At 38.1% G+C, this 21971-nt stretch overlaps 1 protein-coding gene across 7 annotated transcripts in view; it reads right to left on the bottom strand.

Moving 5' to 3' along the window:
- ZFHX4 (zinc finger homeobox 4) overlaps nucleotides 1–21646 on the bottom strand; it is a 173423-nt gene extending 151777 nt beyond the window's left edge. For 5 of the 7 annotated variants that reach the window (XM_036887489.2, XM_057497960.1, XM_057497959.1 and 2 more), the window contains exon 1: nucleotides 21235–21645. The gene's annotated coding sequence lies outside the window, so the exon portion shown is untranslated. Of the gene's footprint in view, nucleotides 1–18942; nucleotides 19378–21234 lie in introns of those variants that run through there. The other 2 variants (XM_036887490.2, XM_036887487.2) reach the window with 2 other exon arrangements.
- Nucleotides 21647–21971: the final 325 nt, after the last annotated feature.

The raw sequence follows: 21971 nt of genomic DNA on the forward strand, positions 1-21971 counted from the left end.
TTCAATCATTTTTTTTTTTAGTTTTTAGCAGGCAGGCATCTTAGACCATAAACTCTCTTTGTTGGAAACAAGATGCACTGTATAAAGCCATATCAGGTTCTGGCAGCAGGGCAAAGCACCAGAGGAAAGTTAGGCATACACTGGTGAAAATGCATACCACTTCTGTGTGTGAGCGTGTCTGTTTGCATCTGTGTGCCCACTTGCGTGTGTGCCTGCAAACCTCAGCTACTGTAATAGCACCTTGATTACAGCTTAAGCTTCTCTGAGTCCCTGCAGGTCTCTCCATTTGCAGAATCATGGCACTGTATACAGCAATTGAGTGGTCAGAAACTTTAGCATTTATTTTCAGCCTGTGACATAGGAACCGTTTATGAAACAGGTAAGCAACCTTCCTTCAAATCTTAAAATTGAAGGGACTCATAACTTCAAGGCAAATAGCACCTTAATTTAATAGTATCAACACTTTCACATACGCTGTCAATTTCTGAAACAAGCAAGGTTGATGTTGCTATATTCCGACACATATCCACATATTATATCGTGTAGGATAGCATGCAGTGTATCACTCTGGATGCTCCTCTCACCCCTACATTCTATTGCATGGTGTTCATAGCGGGAGAGAGCTAAGAAGAAAACAAAACTCGGAGCTCACCAATATTACTAAGCATTTTAGAAATTCCTTTTTAAAAGTTCTCATAGAAGAAAGACATCACTGAAGGTCACTGGCATATTAAATATGAAGAATGGCTTCTTAATGTTCTCTTTACTGTAATCAAATTTAATCTTGTCCACTAAATCAGAGAGGAAGTGATCAGTTTAGAATACATCAAAAGATCTGCATAGATTGAAAATGAAATCAAAATTCGTTTTGGTATCTGCGATGGTTAAAATGACATTCTAAATGCTCAATCATCAAACATCACAAAGCTCAGTGTGTAATTTGAATCCTTTATGAGCTCCAGGTTAATCATCCTTATGGCATGCATGTAGCTTTTAAAACTCACTGAAATAATCTGATACTCATAAGCATGAAAACCTGATAATTTTCTAATGAGTCCACAAACATTCATGTTTATCTCTGCTTTTGTCAAATCTGCACCAACTATGTATACATACTGAAGGCAGCCCAAATGGCTAAAATATGATCCCCTGCTAGACTGAAGGTAATAAGGAAAGCAGAAAGAGACTGGAGATCTCAAGTGGAAGCAAGGTGTTAAATAATACTAAGCTAATGATTCTAGATTGAAATTAAAGTTCCAGAAGCCAGGGTGGTTTCTTTTTCATTCCTACAATAAGATAACGAGCTGATATGTAGAAGAAGATTCACCTTACTTACACTTTACAGCTCCCAAACACTTTACAGCTTTGTAAAGGAGTTTCTGAGCTATTATTATTATTACTTAATTCTGTATTACCTATACCACCACAACAGTTCTCAGCCCATAAAAACACTTGCTAGAATTATTCCACATGTGCTGAGTACACCTCAAATGTGTTGCATGTAATGTGCAGTTAATAATTTTGGCCAGAGGCTGAATGGACTCTGCACTGTACCATCTCAATATTTCTCTATATAAAGTATTTATAGAGCCAGAAGTAACTTTCAAAAGTATAACATTATTGCTATGAAAACAATTATAAAAATGATACCAAATTATAAAAAATCCATTACAGGTCAAAACAATGTGGTAGGATATGTTTTATTACAATCCTCCCACCTAACTTTACACAAAATTGGCTCTCAACTTCTTCTCAATAAGCTACACTTCGGAAGAAACCAAGTCAAATACATGTCTTCTAAAAAACCAAATTTACATTTCATTCCAAAAGCAACAATAACAGAACTATCTGAATTGATAAAATTAGTAATGCATACTTGATTTTTTAATTTGTAGCTATTGACTATAACCATGGTGATATTTACCAGGATATATTTTGATGGTAGTTTGTGCAGTTAAAGTTATTTAGATCAGTATGTACAGTGACACTGAATATGATGCTAAGTGAGTTCAATGTCAGACAAGATCTTTCTTTCATCAGTGTGACCCATTTAGGAAATTTACACTGAAGTTTTATAAGTCCCAGTAAAAAGACCACAAAGACAACCATTTAACTTAAACCACAAAATTCATTCCAAAATGAATGCATAACAAATAAACTCACTATAAAAGTTTGCCATTTAAGCTGGTTTCTATTTAGTCTTCCCCAATTTCTATTCTCTATTGCCAGACATTCTATTATTAAGAATCAGCAAAGTGCTCAAGAAATCCCAAAGAGAAAACCTAATATAATTTTAATGCGAAATTCAGAACAATACATACCTGCTGGTCTGCTTAGAGTACGTGTACACATTTTTTGGCATTCTCAGTAATTCACAAGATCAGTGACTTTGATCATGTAAATCCCTTTTTCGGAACTAATGGACAATATGCAGAAAAGAACTTTTATTGCTGGTTCTGCCTTGCTTTCCTGCTGCAGTCACTGCTGCCTAAACTCTGCTCTGCTAAATGACCAAACCCACCTACCAGAAGCCTCACTAATGAAAGGGGGTGCCTTCTGAACAATAGAAGAATTCCTTTGCATTCAGAAAGCAGAAATTCCCATTAGAGCCCCAAATCAGAGAGGCCAGTTTTACCTCTGTTTTTTAATTGAGATTGTCCCAGCCCTCCTCTACGGTCCAGTGAGACAGTGTTTGTGAAATGATTAAAAAGAACGTGATCTGATCAAGAGGACAGAATAATGGGAAAGGAATGCTAGGTTAGCCACTCTAAGTGCTGGGAAAGAAGACCAGTGAGCCCCTTAGCATATTGTTTTTATTCTCATGTGCTCTTTGGCCATCTCATAACACTTTGAGTATTTACTCCATTTTTAATGGGTTAAAAGTTGTTCACTTACAAAGGAATTTGGTAACAAGTTACAAATCCCAAAAAAAGAAAAAAAAATAGAAAATAAATAAAAATCCTTGAATTATATCAAGTTTCCAAAAGGTCATCACTGTCTCCGCTGTGGCCTTTTCCCCATTCCAAATCCTCTATCAATATGTCATAGTGAGTTAGGCAAAGACAAAAGAGAGGCGCAGTGTGAAAACGGCACATATATCTAATCCTGACAAAGCAATGAATAGACCTTCACAAGTATAATTATACTTGTTTATTTGTTGCCACGTACAGAGAACTGATGAAAAAAATCCATCAAAGTGGTATTATGCAGACACCAAGAGCTTCTTTTCTTTGGTTGCTAAAGCCACATTGAGGCTTAAATTCCTTATTGTTAAATTCAGAAGAAAGGGAAAAAAAAGATTTTTGGCTGGACTTTTTTTTTTTTTTTTTGCATCAGTTGCTGACAGATCTTTTGTGTACTAGGCTGTATTAGCTCACACTGCTACCTCATTTTTACCCATGTTGGAATTCATAATTACAAACTACTGTACAGAAGCTTTTAATAGGGTGGGGCACGCTGACCAAGAGGAGAGGGTAGTGAAACTGTCCTTTTCTCTTCTTCTCTCTTTTGATATATCAAACACAGGTAAAGTACCTATGTGGGCGCACCAGTTACGTCACAACACATCTTTGATCTCAGTCTTTTAAGTTGGTGCTAGTGGTTTTCTTTAGTCAGCTTTTTATGCAATTTGCTTGTTTTAGTATATGTTTAGTATTTTACAAAAGAGTGCATAACTTCTTTCCCAACAGCAGTTATTAAAAATGATATCAAGAAGGCAGGCAAAGATGAGGATATCAAAAGATTGAGAGTATTAAGTAAAAAGACTTCAAACCCAACTATTAAGGAGCCATTATGTTCCAATAGACACTAAATCAAATAACATAACAAAAGCACATTTTTAGAGGTGAGAGGGAGCCAGATCAGTACTTTTTTTTCTTTGCAGGATAGAAATATATCAAAGTAAAAGCAATCTGCATAGTTAATGTTTGTGAGCTTTACAATTTAAAACAGAAAAGCTGTAATTTTTCTTTGCTGGCAATCTGGAAACACTCTGGAGTTAATTACAGCTGATTCAGAGTGAACCACACAAACAAAGACCAGTCTATGTCCAGACAATTATACTGCATTAACCAGCTTAGAGCTTCCTGCTGATGTTTCAGGGCTCTTCTCTTACACCCTTCTACCTTCCCAGCACGAGAGAAAATGCTTCTGCAAGAAGGAATTAATGAAGAGAACTGCAAAAGAATGTGTGACGACCTCTCCTGACATGGCAAAAACTTTCCACCCATGTCAGGACAAAGAGGAGAAGGTAATTCAGTTAGGATAAAGGATGTAACCAAATATATTAAGCATTTAAAAGATGCTAGTCTCTAAAGAGGGAAAGTTTACAAAGACAAACATGAGTATACAAGTCCTAAGTCATTTCCCCCTATTTTCCTCATTAAAATCTAAATTAGCTATTCAATGCAGATTTATTTCCTTCTCTATCCACAGGACCCTTAGTGGTCTTCTCCTTCTCTCATTCTTTCTTTCTCTTTCTTTTGCTTCCTCTCCCTTGCTTCCCTCATTCTCTCTCTCATCTCTAAGCCTACATGGACTTTATATGACCACTATGTATCATTAAACATATGTGTTGGAGAACTAAAGAGGAAAGGTATGCTTCGTCAATGAATCCAATACTTCTTAATTTGATTAGTTGTTGGAAATAGGAATTTTACTCAGTTTCCTTCACAACTTTAATCAAACTCCAGCTACTTTCCTTAGAGAGAAATCAATAATCTCTCCTTAACCAAATTACAGTATTATATGACTCATTTTATTTGTTTCTTCAGGGAACCGCATGGTCAGTGAGCAAGATGGACCCAATACTTTATCCTGTATTAAGAAACACTAGTAGTTTAACCAATCTAGTTGATTTCTAATTTTCTGATTAATTCTAACTGAAAATGAATACTTTGCATTGGTGTGAGACAAGGACATGAACAGTAATTACGTTCCGTACCTCTCCCTGATTCTTTCTTTGATACTGTTTTGCTAGTATTCCACCTGACATCGGGGTTTTGTAGTGATTGCTTCATTAAAGGGTAAGTATATCCTAATCAGCTAAAGCATTACTAGAAAACTGTTGTTTGCCAATACTGTGAGAATACATGGGCATTTTTTAATTTTTTTTTTTTTTTGCTTTCTTCATAGAAGAAAAAGTTACTTCTGAATTCCAGTTACCCAGCCATACTTAAGTATTAACCATCTTTCCTTTGGCTGATCTATGTAATGCAGGATTAGAGTTAAATGAGTGTATGACCCTTTAAATTTTTCTCTCCTAAATAAATATTCAATCTCTAACTCCATCCAGTATTATATTAAAATACATATAAATATACTCTCTGGAAATACTAAAAGGTTGTGTAAATTATATTCAATTTTACAAAGCACCTCAGTAATAGAATCATTTTCCCTTCTTAGATCCCACTCCCTCAATCCCTACTATATTTGAAAATCCAAGTAAATAACACTTCTAAATACAATAGCTTCAACATGGAGCCTTTTAGTTTTCCTTGGGAAAATACGGACTGCATCAATCATTTGTAGGAATTTGTAAATCATATTTGCCAATTGTTTATGTTTATATTTCTAGTCTTTAAGATGCAGTAGACTAATCTCTGTCACACACCCAGTCTAAGAGTGTTTAGTTCATAATGTTTTTAAGTTGTCAGATAGGAACAGTCAAAAAATTCATCTTAATTGGTTTCGTTAGGTTATATATAAGTATAGAATATTTGGCTTCAAAAAGAGATTTACCAGACTAGTGAAAACCATTCCACACATATATTTATCTCATATACAATATGCAGACAATATATTCTAATTCATACATGTATTTTTCCTTCTTTTTCTGTTAATATATAAAATTCATTATTGAACTGATAGTTAAAAAAGAAAACAATTGTATACTATTTATATTTTATGATTCCCACCTATATGATATCATAACCAATATAATAATAAGTGCAATCTTGTAAATATATTCTTACTTAAAAAAAAATGTCATTCCTTTCAGGCTAAACCTACCATAATTATCTTCATAAAACTAATCACAGGTCAGGTATTCCAGCAAACATTCTTATTCCCTGAGCAATGATTTCCAATGATTTCAAAATAGCTTTAATGAAGAAAGTTATATGCATAATTTTTGTTACTACCAAGTGCCTCTTACTATACAACACTCTTAAAATCTACCAAATACAAGTCTCTTTTCATATTCCAAGTAGACATTTTAAATCATTTTATAGTAAGTACCACATTAGAACTAACATAATAGAGAACGTAAGTAAAATGCCAAGTTTTCTTCTGGATAAAATTTTGACAAATTTACATTTGATCACTAAGATTAGTTGGTTATTTCTATTATGAAGAGCCTTGTGTGTAGGTACGTGTGTGTGTGTGTGTGTGTGTGTCTTTGGCCTGAAAGTTAATTTGACTGCTGTCCATAAGTGAAATGAGCAATTCAGTAATTAACTTTTGTGTTTTAAATGTATGAACTTTAATTAGATTTCATTATAAACAAACAAATGTCAACCATAATTATAAGCTCCTTGGTTTACCCACATATTATCCCTTTTCAAACAAACTTGATGTCAGGCAAATTAAAATCAAGCAGCCAGCAATTTTGAGTTGAATTTTACATGATCTGCTAGTAACCTGATTACTTTAACTTCAATATCATTACAGGAAAAGTATTTCAGGAAAAATAATGACAAGAATTCCAACAGGAGACAAGCTTAATTGTATTGATTCAAAAGATGCATGTTCATAGGAACCATGTTGAAGGAATAATGTTATCTAAAATCTACAATTTCTATTAAAATGAAATTGTCCAGCATGAAAGAGGCAATTAAGATTAGTGTCTGCAGAACTAGAGAGACAAAACTAACTAAATAATTATCTGGGCCCAATTATCTTATACTTTAAGTAGCAAAATATCAGTCTGGAGCAACTAGGAGGCATGAGGTTTGCAGGTTTATTTACTGACTGGTGTATCTATTAGGACCAAGAACAAGTGGAGCTGTCAGGACATAATGAAGGTAAATGATTAGTTAGCACCAAGCCTGAACTCTTCTTCAATGCAATAAGAGTTAATTAAAGTTTACCACCAAACATCAACCAAAGCAGGATGTTGATCAGGTTTCAGCATTAAGTGCAAACAGACAATAGTTGGCAGCAATTAGTGCAGCTATCAAATGACATGAAATGATAATTATACATTTAAAACAGCTAAAGAGCTGGGGGGAAAACTAATCAGCCTCTTGGACGACAAATACTCAAAGGGCAGGAAACAGGTATCAGATTATTTCGCTTTAACACTGTAAATCAATAGAATTAAACAAGAAAAGGTTGTATGGGTACATTATCTAAAAGAGAACAGTTCACTGAATCCAAAATGAAATAAATCTGCTAGCATTGGTCTATCAAAGATAAGACCTTCTGTAGCTAAAGAAAATAAGTTACTTTTCAATTAAAGTTTCAGAATGAAGTCTGCATAAAGAAAGTTTAGTTTCTTGGTTTTGTGTAAATTCAACAATGCAACAAGTATTTCACCATAATTATTGTCATTTAAATTGAGTATTACCTTTCACTCTAAGATACTGTCAAAGTACTTTATGCCTGACTTTTATCTTTGTGTGTTCAAATATTATCTTCCAAATGTTAAGACTGAAATTCTTTCAATGAAGCGAAATTTAAAGTGAAAGCAGCTTGTACATATTTAGTGCATGTAATTGAGGTCTTCCCTCAATGCCCTTCAAATCTACTATTTCAATCTTGCTGAAATCAATGAAACTGCATGCAACACATGCCTTAAGATAATTTTAATAAGTCAGCTCACTCTTTTCCATAGCTTCTGGCCTGCAGCAGAGAGCATGTCTCCAGAAATGTGCCCATCCTCATGACCCCCGTCTCTCCATTTTCCCAACTAATTCTGTTATGCCAAGGATTTGTACACAGGGTTGGGCTAATCCCAGTATTTCCCTGCAGCTAATTCTAAACCGTGGCCGACTCCCAGCACAAAAATGTGTCTCTCCAAAAGCCCTTTCGCCCCCTTCAGCACTCATATACTCATTGGTCCTGACATTTTCACTTCAGCCATGACAAATGAGCTGATGACTCTGATGTGATTGCATGGGAGGATGGCTTTATCTAAAGATATATCATTAACTCTCATCACCATCTCCTAATATGGCTCTTCTGGGTTAATGTGTTGTGAAAATTTGAAGAAATTTTTGTGTAAATATATGCACTTTAAGTACAAAGAGACCAACTTCATCAAAAGGAGAAAAGGAAGGCAGAGTTGACAGGATCAGGGGCAGAAAAAAAAAGTCTAGCATTAAGTAAATGTTGCTCTGGGGATTTAAGTAACTACGGGGCAGCCTCTGCCTCAGTGAAAACCAGCTTGCTGACTGTCTCTTAAAGGTCCTCCCCCTCGGCATGGGCAGCTGGAGCAGAGCGTAATTCGTGAAGTGGCACAAATAAAGCTTCTCAAATAAAATGGCTAATCAATCGGCAAGCCCATTTCTTTATTTCTACCACCGTGTAGTACATAATTCGTTCTCGAACCCTTAATTTCCTGTTATTAAATCTCTCTAAATTCATTTTAATGGGGAAAGGGGCTTTTCAAAACTCATTTTACTCCCAGATCATTGTATTCTTCAATTAGAACGAAGCAGTATTTCCCCAACTAGTACTAAATGTGAAACTCTTCAAGCTTCAAAGGTAAGGGAAAGGGAAGCCTTTCCATTTAGCGTAATTACCATAACCTTTAGGTTAAGTCACAACCCAAGTTCCAGTTGTGTAGTTCTTGTTATGTACACTATGGAGTTTCCAGAGTAGATACTTGTTATAACCTCTTCTCTCAATTCATCTAAGGACACACAGCCAATCCGAGTCAACTGTAGCATAACAGGCCTCGGGGAAAGGAGGTCAGGCTTTGAGGTAAAGTGCTATTCACTCTTGGACCAAGCAAGGAGCTCTTTATTCCTGGTCTTATTGGCATCAGTCCTCCTTACTAGAGCAAGAACAAAGCCAAGTGCTCCTGGGAGGTTTATGAATAAATCAGAGGTGAGCCACTGTAAGTGCTGCCCATGATTTCCTTGTTGACAGTGAGCACTTAAACAGGCTTCTGTGACCAGGAACTTCTGGCAAGCCAGAACGATTCCTAAGCTGCACCCTGCTTCATTTCAAGAATTAAATGACCCACCCCATTTTTCTTGCAAGTTTTCAACTTTCAGGTACTTCTTGTCCTATCTCAAGCAGCTGAGCTTTACAATCCCAGGGCAGTCAGTGTGTCCCATGATCATCCTAGAAACTATACCAATTAACAATCTTCTTTTGCATGGAAGAAGTCCACAAATAAAAAAACCTCCAGCCTAACAGAAATTATTTTGATTATAGAATCTTTGGATATGGGAGGAGCTAAACCAACTAAGGTGAAAAAAATGTTAAATGATTTGCTGAAGGGAACGTACACCCACACCCACCCACCCACACACACACACACACACACACACACACACAGTAGATCTCATCGCTGCATTCTGTACTTAAGTGATGTTTCCCAGGAATTTCTGTTCAACAAGGGGATTGTGCTATATCCCTTCCAACTGCAACAATCTATGGTTCTAATATAAAAACCCATTTAGATTGCGCTGAAAGACAGTTTTCCCTGTGGAATTTTCCAAGACAGACCCAGATGTTTAAGACTGTATATTTATTTTCAATACCTAGGTTTCAAGTGGAGAGGCAGATTCCAGAAGTATACTAAACTGAAGTTTTCTATTTTTATTTTTAACTGTCATTCACTTTTTTCATTCATTCAAGAGTTATTGAGAACCAGTAATTTACCAATAATGTCTGTCATTGTGAATACAGTGATTAAACACATGGGTGCTGCCCTCATGGAGGGTAAAATTTATTTAAGGAAAACTCTTAAATAAGCATCATGAAAAATGCTAAGATGCCAACTGTCTTTCTTCCAGTGAGATGCATACTTATCCTAACAGTATTCAATAAATGCTTAGTTGTAAATAAATATCCTTCAAATGATTTGTAAGTCCAGAGCCACTTATAAATGGCCTGAAACAGGAAAGGCGCACACTTTTACTTTTAAGAAAAACTTCATTTTTAAAGTTTCTTTTAAGTTCAAATACGAACTCTTCATATTTGAAGAAATTATGAACTACACATATAAATATTAAGCAAAAATCAAACTCAAAGCTGGGAAATTATAGATTCAAGTATATGTTTATTTCTTACAAAAATATAAACAATTTTAAGTGTATATCTTACAAGTATTTACAATGGAAAATCATATGAATTAAATAAACCAAAAAGAAAAATCATAATATAGATTTTAGTTTCTAGATAGTACAAAAATTTGTATTTATAAATTTATTAACCCTTTTCATCAATCTAATCATCTTTAAACCAGAATCATTCTCTATTGCATAATACATTATTATAAAAAGAAAAAGGACTGTAATTTCTTCCAAGAGATAAGCCAGAAGGAGACTCATAAATTATAAAATCCTCCAAGAAATTTTAGGAGCTCTATAGTATTACCGGCTATTAATAACTTGCCCTCTTCTCTTGGTTGGTTTAAATTTTGATCAACAGGGTGCCATGTAATAGTATCTATACTCCTTGCATGGCATATCAAAATGTAGTACCAAATATGTAGAAAGATGTCATCAAATCTAGTTTGGGGAACTCCTCTGATTCAAAGGCCTTCAATGCTTGGTCAACATCAAGGCTCAAATAAGCATTGCAGTCTCTTCTATTATTGTATATAATGGACAGTCTGGAATCTTGAGTTCATGTGGACAGACTAAGGTCTGAATTATTTAAAAACTATTACTGCTCTAACTTGCTTTTTAGAAAAAGAACCTGAAATAAATTAAAGATCTAAAAGCCCCTCCAAAACCGAAGTAACTTGTGATGATAGAGTAGCAGATAATAAGGTGGAGGACTGTTCACCTGGATACCTTTTAGTTTTCTATTGATGAGAAAATATGAGCGGCTACTCTGCATTTTCCGTATCTCTTAGACATACCCATTGCCTAATTCTATCTCCTTCCCTTGTAGGGCACAGAGGCATCTCTCTCTACTCAAAAGATCTTCACAGACTTACTTTATCAAATGCTCTTTAGTTGAGCATTACATTGAAAATACAGAAAAAGGAAACACTGGTTATCAGGCCCTCTCATGTTTACTTACTTTAATGTTCACAACACTTTCGTCTTATATAATCTCTACAACTTTGAGATACAAATGAGGAAAATGAGGCTCAGAAAGAATAAATAACTTGGATGAAGTCATCCATAATAAGAATTTAACCAAGTTTCTTAAAGACCCTAATAGAATTTCTATTGGTCATTGAGTTGTCAAAAAATAGTCAATATCCCAATATCTAAAACCTAAGTTAAAATAAGCTCATTTAAAAAGGAAAAAGGAATCCAAAGTAAACAGAATCCAAAGATTGTCTTGTTTTAACTAAGTGTCATTCTTTCAGTACACTATGCTGCCTGTCAAACATCTCAGCATTATCGCCACTTACTTTCCTTACACAGAATAAAAACACCATGTTCATGATTATTAAGAATACATTTTAAGTCACTGAGCTCATTGGTACTTTTATGAATCATAGATTCTTCTTGACCATTCAAAAAGCACCTAGTCTAACCTCCTACTTAATGCAGAAATATGTTGCCAGTCACAGTGATAAGAGGTTGTCCAGGTTCTACCTGTCTCCTTTCAGTAACAGAGAACTCAACTCTTTCAGAGGAGACAGTGTTACTGTTGGATTACCACTGCAGTTTTCTTGTTCTTCTCTTCACTGTTTCCACCACCTTCATGTTCAGCCACGTAACAAACCTTTTTCCAAGCATCCAACTTAGTTGCATGAGCTACAGTTGAGATATCTGAGTTCTTGTCCTAACATTTTCCTACCTTGCTGGGTGATTCAACAATTACTTCTGAATTCAAGATCCCTTATTTTGAACTGAGCTGGTTAAACTGAGCAACTCTAAGGTTGTTCCCAGGCTTTAGCACTCTGATAGTTTCAGTTGTCTTACCACTCTACCTGTTCTTTTCTGTTGTGATCATGTTGGCCAGTTTTTAGAAAATGACATTTAGTCTACAGAGGAAAAACATTTCACAGGTCACCACTCTGAAAACATCTAAAGAGAGAAGACAAACATGAATATGGAAAGAGGGCAAAAGTGTGTGTGTGTTTGTGTGGTCTGTATACAAACTCTTAGTTTGTATCTGCTAAACCAAAAGAGATGGCTCATTCTCAGTTAATTAGTGGGCTCAGAAAAATTTAAGTATTAATGCATTATCCCTAAATATATGGAAAAAAAGTATTGAGAACCATATTTTAAAGAATAGATATTAATAAAGCCTTTCAGGATTAATAAAGGTAACTTTGGAGAAATTATCAATTTACTTCTGCAGACAATTTTTAAGCTTCCAAACAAATTTTAAGCTTCTCCATAAACTTTCCTCTTACATAGTTTTATTTTGTTTTGTTTTGTTTTTAACAGTACAACCAGATGGCATACACCAACTCATATGTTTTTGTATTTTAACACTGTTAAAGCTATGGATTTCCTTTCTTCTTTACAGTGAAGGAAAAGAATTTTATGGACAGTTATAAAATGCATATTTTAACCCAAAAGTCAATTTTCCCTGGTTAAAATGATTTAGATCTGAGTAAATACTTGCAGAATGTTTTCTGATTTTACAGCTAGAACACAATGGAACCTATAAACTTTGTCTTTAGAGGTACATGCTATAATGTACACCATTCAGAAAATACCAACTGCTCACTGTCATATACCCAGTACAAGCAAACATTAGACATGATTAATCATCTAAATAGATGAGACTAGTGTGTGAACCCCTGACCTGAATGGCTAAAACACCTACTCAGGGCTTGTCTTGGCTCATCAGGGCATTATGACATATTAACCAAGTCAAGCTGCCCAAATCTTAAACTTTATTCAATTTTTTAATCTCTAGAATGCTAAAGTGGCTAATGATATGAGAGGTAAGCTGCTTTCCAAATATGAACTTGAGTATCAAAGCCATTTTTAAGTGTTAGCATACATTCAGAAGTGCCTTAAAATGGCAAATATTTATTCCATTCACAAATCTTTAAAAGACTAGGGGGCAGCTATTCTTGGACTGGGGATTCTATGTCAAATATGAAACCATATCAAACTTTCAAGGCAACCTGTGAACATCTGAAACTAGGGAATTAACAGAACATCAAATCCAGTGAGATCACAAGGGGCACAATCCTTATGCAAGAAAATAATGCCACTGAGCCCTCATTAAAAGACTATTTCGTCTGTAGCCATCAAAGACTGTGAGTGTGCTAAGATTTTGGTTGTATCATCAGAGATAACTAAAACAAGTGCCAAGGGAAATTGTGCACTTTTAGTTCTCATATATGTCCATCTGTTCACATATAAACATATATTCTGCTTTCTGTCTGATTCCTAAAATCTTGATATCAGAATACCCTGGGTTTTTGCCCATTTCCTAAGAATGCAGACATCACATAAGCTACTATTAACCCATGTGTGATCCACTCCCATGGTGGCTGGAAAGCTGCCAGTTACAACACATGGTGCTTGGTTAACAATGTCTTAAAATATAAATGAATTTATTTTTTAAATTAACACATTTTTCTTATGGAAATACCTTAATAAGCCCTTCTGCATGTAAAATAGCCTCCATATGGATTTTTTGTTCTTTTAAGACTTTTTTGCAAGCATATCATAAAGTTAACCATAAAAGTTTCTGAAACAATCCAGAATTTCTTGACAAATTTTTAAAAGGATTCTAGTAAAGAATTTTGATGACTTTATATAAGAAAGATCAAACAGTTTTCCTTTACAATATTCTGTACTCAAGAGGCAACCCTTATTCTTTAATTTACGTGAAAACACTTCTGATTTCCCAAGTTTCCACGTAACCACCTTAATAGTACCACAGCAACTGAACTGCTTAAAGCAATGAGGCAAGCAGAAGTTCTACAATCCAGCAACAAAACAAGGTAGGTAAATATCTAGCGGAATCATTCCATCCTGCTCTTGGGCAGCCTTGAATGGCTCATTTGTGATGACCCCAAACCGGAAAAAGCTTATTTAAAATGTATACATATAAACAGTTATCCACACCGCATTTGATTTACATAGGTACAAAAGAGCCAATTCCCACCTTTGAAAGTGTCTTAACACTTACGGTATTTTAACTGCCCTAATTATGGTTGAAGAAACATCATTAAGAGCCATGATCATGTTGTCAACTGATAACCAGTTACAGCCCTAACTAGTGACAAGAGAAAACTCCACTGTGAATGTTTCCAAGAGTGAACACACAGTAGACACTTTTTCAAAGACTTACATCTACATGGAATACACAACATATATACAAAGCAACATGAAGATGAATTAAATCCTAAGGAAATAACTCCATATCATTTTCTACTATCCCCTCCCAGCCACAAAAGCTGGTAGGCCACTTAAAACACTTAACATTGCCAAAAGTCACGATACACAACTCTTTCCCAAGTGAGGCATTCTACTAACTGAGACAACTATTTACGGCTGCTGGGGGGAAAAAATCACCAAGTATTCCCCTCATTAACTAAACTAATACTACTGGTGGCACCATACTATTGGCTTCTTTTGAAATAACTGCTTTTGCCTGCAAAGTGCTGGAGATTCTTGACCCAATAGTCAATATTTGGCTAGCCTAGCATGTTTCTGAAAAACTCTTCTACATACAACCTCTGTTTATCATCCTCTAGCTGCACTATCGTCATACATATTACTTCCCAATGATGATGAAAACTCAGGGCATTTTATAAAGTTGCTGAAATCTGAGCCCCTGCTTGTTTTCTCAAGTCTTGGACAAACATAACTTTACAGAGGGCACAGCACAGGCATAAAGAAAGAGGAGCCTGCATTTTCATCTTCCTTTCATCTCGGTCATTCAGTCAGCCATTCAGAACCCTATTCAACAGCGCTTTTCATTATGCAAAAAAATGCTAATCCTTTTCCGATGCTTTCACACTTGTATAAACCCCCATTCCTTCAACTGAAAAGCAATTATATCAGTTTACCTTTCTGTCAAAAACAGGATTAATATTCCAATAACAGAATCTCCTTTCTTTCCCCATCTTTTTGCTTTAGGAAACTAGAGATTATTAGTAGAGGCATTATTAGAACAAGAATACATTATTTTAAATATAATTATGTTAACCAATGGGTGGAAAAAGGAGAATAATCGTAAGAAGAAAAAGTCCTTCTGTTACTGCAGAAACTCTTTTCTGTGACAGCACTGACCTTCCTTCACAGATGCCCAAAGAGATGGAGACTCACTCTGGTCTATTAATCAGAAACAAATTATGAAAGAATGTAGCTGGACTGGTTGACACTATTCCGTCTTGGGGGACTCAGTAACAGCCTGGTAACAATGTCCTCTTCATGGGTAATGAACAGCCATGACAAATGGCGCAGAGAAACTATTTATTTGCATATGCAAATTCTCACACAAGGGAAACATGTACAAACAAGTGTCATTGTAAGGTGGATTAGGCAAACAACGCTTTCTTTTTAGGACATTCTGCAACCCAGAACATTAGTCAGCACAATTAAACCAGTCTCCATGGAGAGTAATGAAATTTCACCATGGTATGAGTTAAATTAGATAGCTAGTTATGTGTTTCCACAATCCAACTTGAAATCCATTATTGTTTCAGAACAATACAGCAATTGTGCTTGGCTGATCTTTGCCAGCTCAACAAGCTTCTAAGTTGACAATTTGCATATGTTAATATAATTAAGCTCTAATTACATGAAACTTGTACATATGCACATGAACTTTCCCTGGGCACTTTTCTATTTGAACCTTGGCCAAGTCTTTAACCCTTAGAATGGTCTGAGTAAAAAAACCTCAGCCTGTGGGTACAGCCCCTAGGCAGACACAGAAAGGCTCCTCATCTATAAACACAAAGCTTAACCTGGCTTCTCATATTTCTAGCAACAATGACAAAAAATATTCTGTGAGTGTGCTAGGGACCAGTGATAAGGGAAAGGGGCTGGCGTGTGGGGGATTAGTCTTTCCAGAGCCATAATGAGTATCTTCTCACAGGAAAGCAGTAACATTCATTTCAAGAAAATGTTAAGAATTTGCTCTCACTGACATTGTGGAACCTTGGGAGATGAAAATGGTTTGACAACAGCAAAAATAGCAAGTAGAGAAAAAGGAGCAGGAGCACCTAATGAGCTTTACATAAATATATGCAGAGGCAATTAAGCAATGTTAATTACTATGACAGCAGTTAATTGAATATAATTAGATATTTTAAGCCACTGAATAAAGCATAGTTAAGATTAATTTTATTGAGATTAATTGTAAATAAGGATAGATTAACTCTGTGTTTTGACAGGCATAAAAAGTAGTTTTGCAAATTAAGCAGGAGCGTGGCCACCAGTCCAAAAATCATATATTATTTTAATGTCACACCTCAGAATCGTCTACTCAGTAAACATGACTTTTCAAACCCAAACAGACAGGAATCTTGAAGAAAAACAAACAGCTTGCAGAGATTAAAGAGCCTTTTGTCCTTTTTCATGTGCATTTCTTTTTGCAGACTAAATTAAGCGAGTCTGGTGTGCGTTTTTTAGGAAGGAACATTTCACACTGAATGGAAAAAATGTTCTATCACATATGAAATTCGTGCAGCTGTGCGGAACTTGGTCCAGATGGTTTTAGACTATAAAACACCACCAAATGATAGACAGTAGGCTTTCCTAAGATTATGTGATAAAGTCACAATCTTTTATTTTGACCTCCTAAATTTCTGCTTTGTATTACTTTCAATCAAATCACGTATTTTCTTGTACAAATGTGTTACTCTAGGAGGGTTAAAAGAAACACTGAACCTACTAAGTGCTAGAAATAAATGTAAAATGAATTGAAGAAGGCCTCCTTTAACAGATATCAGCTGAATCATTCAGCCACAGAATGCAATGATGGCTATGATAACAACCTATGCAGATGACAACACTTGATTATTACTCTCACACACACAATGGTTTCTAGAAATACTTCCTGGGAAAATATTGCTAAATGAAAACCCCTCCCAAATACTTTCGCACCAAGCTAATTCAAGCATACTCTTTAAGAAAATTAACACAGTCCTCAAGAATGCTGAACAAATCACTAATAAGAAAGGAACTTCAATTGATTTTGAAATAAATCAATAGGTGATTAACATAGTATTTTAAAGCAGCAGAATGTATCTGTGTATATATATGTATATACATATATGTATGTATAACATAAACATATGTATTATATTTCCAATACCTCTTAGCCCTTAATCGAACAGGGGCTTTATGGTCTTGAGCCTGCCTCTATCCTGCCTCACAACTTCTTTAGGATGGTCTTTATAACAAAAATCCTAAAATGGTCTGTGAAACAAGACTACGACAAGCCATTCTGCAGTGAAAGATTTTAAATCATCCAGCCTCTTCTAATAGACTTGAGACTTATTGAGGTAGAAACCATAAAAAATGAAGAAGGGAAATTTAATCCCTGAAATATTGATTTGCACATTAATATCATATAGGCAGAGGGCAATTTGGCTTCGTGGAAATGACACATTGTCGACCCTTGGTGAAGTCAGAGCCAATCTAACTGCTGAACATGTCTGAATCTCAAGAGTTATTAAGGGCTTCCCTTCTTGCCTTTATGACTTTTCTTCAGCCTACCAATGCAATCTTAAATGTATTATCTTTAAGAAATAATTGTAAAACCTCAGGGGCTTTCCAGTTAATGGAAGGGAGGCCAAACCACATCAGATTCTGAAATGCAACATTAAACCCTTGCAATCAACAAAACCACCTCAATTCTCATCCATCCAGTCGAGGATCTAATATTGTTATTAGAGATAATCAAATTTCATTGTGTAAATTTAGGCTCATGGTCAGAATGAAAGCAGTAAATTCTGCAATATTAAACAGAGATTTTCTCAGTATCCTTTATGTTTTCCTTTGCTGGTGCAGCATCTTTTAAAATAATCCAACTAGCTCAAAATTAATGAACAGATGTGGGCTCATCTGCTAAAACCTGCAAAAGATTACAATAGAACTGAACATGTTCCCTTCATTTTTAACTTTAAGTGGCAACTTTCACTTCCTAGACCCAGAGCCCACTCTCCCTGTCTAACCCCACAGTTGGTGCTATTGCTTTGACTTACACAGCTGGTTTACCTGACCTTTCTTTGTTCCTTAGGTACATTTCACTTTCCAGATTTATGGTATTTCCCCCATATTTCATTGACTCTATCTTCACTGCCATAAAAATGAAAACACTTAAATATGAGTTTATTTTTTTAATCCAAAAGCAACCAGCTATTGAACAAATACACAGGGATGTTCTCTCCCCAGTTTATGCCATAAATATTGAAACTGTTTTTTTTTTAAATAACTGAATAAACCTTATGATCCCCACACTCAAGCCAGGTGCAAGAGGTTAAAACAGCTGGCTAGCCATCTTTTATTTCTGTGTGCCTTCCTGCTGACTGAAACCACAAACGTTGAAAACTATCAAATATTCCCTTAAGAATTTTTTTTTAAGAATAGAAAGGAGAAAGAAAACCTTCATTTTCTTTAATATGCTCCTCTGTGGAGAAGAAAAACTCTAAAACACAATCAGCCACAGAGGTAGTGAGAGTTCCAAATATCTCCTTTCTGTTGCATTTAAACCATCATTTCCAATAACTTCTATACACAATTGTTTGTATTCTTCAGTTAGAAAAGAGTAAAGAAGGAAAAAAAGAAAGAAAGAAAGAAAAATCTGAGCTTGCTCTGTCAGTTTTGCCAGTAAATATAAAGTAAAACAAATGTTGATGGCACCGAGAGTGTTACATACCCGGGCTGTGTTTTTGCATTGCTCTCAATGGAAGCGATCGATGCCCGTGTCACTGTCGCGTCCCAATCGTAGCCAAGTCTCAGCCTTAATCTAAGCAACACCCGAAAAGGCAGCGGCACCCGCAGCCTCTCCCTGACTCTTCCATCCATCCACCCTACTAAAAATATAATACTACATATGAGCTTTAACCACTCCACGTTTATAGGGATCAAGCCACTGAAAATCCAGGAGAACACAATAAAAAAAAAAAAAGCCTCCTTCTGTCTCTTGTCTCTCCTCTCTCTTCCTCTCTCCTCTCTCTCCTCTCTGTCTCTCCTTTGCCATCTACATGATCCTTGATTAAACATGGAACAGAGTTATTAAAAAAAGGTTGAGGGGGGGGAAGGACTCAGGGAGAGGAAATGCAACTGTCAGAAATCGGGACCGCCAGATTTCCTGGTGAACCTGCCTCTGTCTGAGTCAGTGTCAATCCACCATCTTCCGCCAGTGAACTTGTCTTTGGGTTTTTGTTTGGTTTGGGGGGGTCGTTGTTAGTGGTGTGTGCCTTTTTTTTTGGCAGGGGGGAGGGGAAAGGCAAGGTGGGGGCTGAAGGTGGGGGGTGTAGGGAGAACGTGTGTGTGTGTTTAGTATGAGTGTGTTTGTGTGTGTGTAGGGGTCGGAGTGGTGGGGGGGCGATCCGTGTATGCGATCTGAACCTTTGGTACCTACAAGGAGGGTGTCTCACCGAACGGTGGCTAAGACCTCAACAGAACCGCGCGGAAGTGAGGAGTCTCGGCCAAAGGCAGCCGCTGGAGCCTCCTCTCTGGGCCGGACCCCAGCCCGAGCGGCGAAAGGAGCCCCAGCCCGGATCACAGGTAACAAAAGAAATACAAACCAGTGCACCGTCTTCTGTGGGGGAAGGGGACAGGATGCGGAACCCTCTGTAACTTGGGCATCGGCACAGAAACTTTATACAGTTCCATGACAAATTTTATTTCTTTTTTCCGATTAAAAAAAAAGAGCAGAAAGAATTGGGGGAGGGGGAAGTGAAATGGAAGTGTAAGGAAGGCGAGACCCGACGCGTTCCAGCCCCTCTTCCCTTAGTTGCTCCCGGCCGGAAGGCGCACTTGATGCCTGCAGAGGCGGAGAAGGTGAAGTTCGTTTGTAGACATGGAACCCCTTTGGGGGGGCCGGGGAACAAATCAGTTCTCACAGCCAGCCACAGCCCCCCAACACACACACGCGCGCGCGCGCGCGCGCGTGAACACACGAACCGTTTGCCCTTAGCCAAAAAGAAAGAAAAAGATTCTTGACCCGAGCCACCGGCATCTATCCTCTGGGCTAACCCAACACCCGGCAGCGAAAGCGCCGGGAAGGGAGCTGCTGCCGCCTCCCGAGCCCCTGGCCGCGAGGCCCGCGATCCCGCCTCCTAACGGACCTGCCCTCCGTCGGCCGGCGCCCGAGTCCGCGCCGCCCGCGCCGCTGGGAGCAGCCCTGCGCTGTGCCCGCCGCCGCCCGCTTGGGCCGGCGGGGCTCTATCTGCAGCTCTGGCCCCAGCCTCTCGCAACCCCCGCCCAGGGACCCGCGGTCCTCCCCAGTCCCGCGCACTAAGCGCCCTTCGGGGAACTTGAGAAAGGGAAGGGGGGTGGGGTAGGAGGAGGAAGAGAAACGAGGCTGACTGAGGAGGGGCTGGGGGGGTGAAAGCAGGGAGAAAGCAGGGCGAGAGCGGCTCCCAGCCCCACCGACCACCGTCCAAACTTTCGGAGGATGGCCCCGGAGGAAGGGTCATCCCGACCGAGGTGCAGGAGGCGCGGGGTGACCGGGGACCCCTGGCAGTGCCCTCGTCGCTGCGGAGCTGACACCTTCCCGGCGCCGCGACAGAGCCCTGGGCTCGCGGTGGAGGGCAGACCCCGAAAAGACAAGAAAAAGGAGAGAAAACTGCTCGGCCAAACGTAGATGATCCGCCAATTAATCCAAAAGTTAAATCCCGAAAAACGCAGCCTCCCAGAGAAAGTGGAAAATCAGGTCCCTCAGTGCCCCCTCCCTCCTTCAGCGGAGCAAATCCTTGAGCAAAAAAAACGGGGGGAAAGAGATAAAAAAAGGGGGGGCAGAGCGGAAGAGATAGTCGGGATGAAGGGATGTGTGCGAGAGCGAACGGGAGCGAGCGAGCTAGGGGCAGAGAGGGAGAGAGGCGGAGAGGGAGAGAGAGGGAGCGAAATATCAAAGATTGTGCAAGATCAGGCTGGAAAGATAATCGATACTCGACCTAAATTTAACACAAACTACTCAATAAAAGTTAAAGAAAAAACTTACTTTCCATTTCCCCTGCAGTTCCTACTCGATCTTCGCCTCTTTTTTGTTTTGCTTTTATTTTACTTACAGCTGATCACATCCAAGTAAAACGAGAGGGTTCATTTAAAAAAAAATTAAAAAAATAAAAAAATAATCCTGGAACTTTATTGGGTGAAAATCAAAACGCTGGAGCAGAAAGTGGGGGGCATGAAGCGGTCCTCGGGGGTCCGGGAGGAGTTAAAGCATGTGCCGACCGCGGTCTCGCTGTTTGGTTGTGAAGGGGTTGGGAAAAGGAGGAAAGGAAATGAAAATCCGATATGTCTTTATTCTGCTAATTATTATCGTTTTAGCCCTGTTTAAAAAAATGGCTGATTAAGTTGAGTGCGCATGTCTTTGTGTGTCTATTCCCGATATGCACTCTGGGAATGAGAGAGGAGAGCGAGGGAGAGGGAGAGGGAGAGGGGGGAGAGAGAGGTGTAATTAGTGAGGTGATCAACATTCCCCAGACTGCAAATGACGCGCAGCCCGGACTCAGAGCAGCCCGGCAGCCTCGCGGCTTCCAAGGCTCGGAGCGCTGCGGCGGGAGCCCGCGACGCGGCGACCGCGGAGAGGGCAGGGGATGGGGACCTCCGGGGCTCGCACCCCACGCGCCCCTGCGCGCGCGACTCCCAAACTTCATTAGGCACACACACACACACACACACACACACACACACACACACACACACACACAGCAAAGGCAGTGGGGCGGGGGGGGG

Source organism: Manis pentadactyla, chromosome 3 (genome assembly GCF_030020395.1).
Source record: "Manis pentadactyla isolate mManPen7 chromosome 3, mManPen7.hap1, whole genome shotgun sequence".
Classification (NCBI taxonomy): domain Eukaryota; kingdom Metazoa; phylum Chordata; class Mammalia; order Pholidota; family Manidae; genus Manis; species Manis pentadactyla.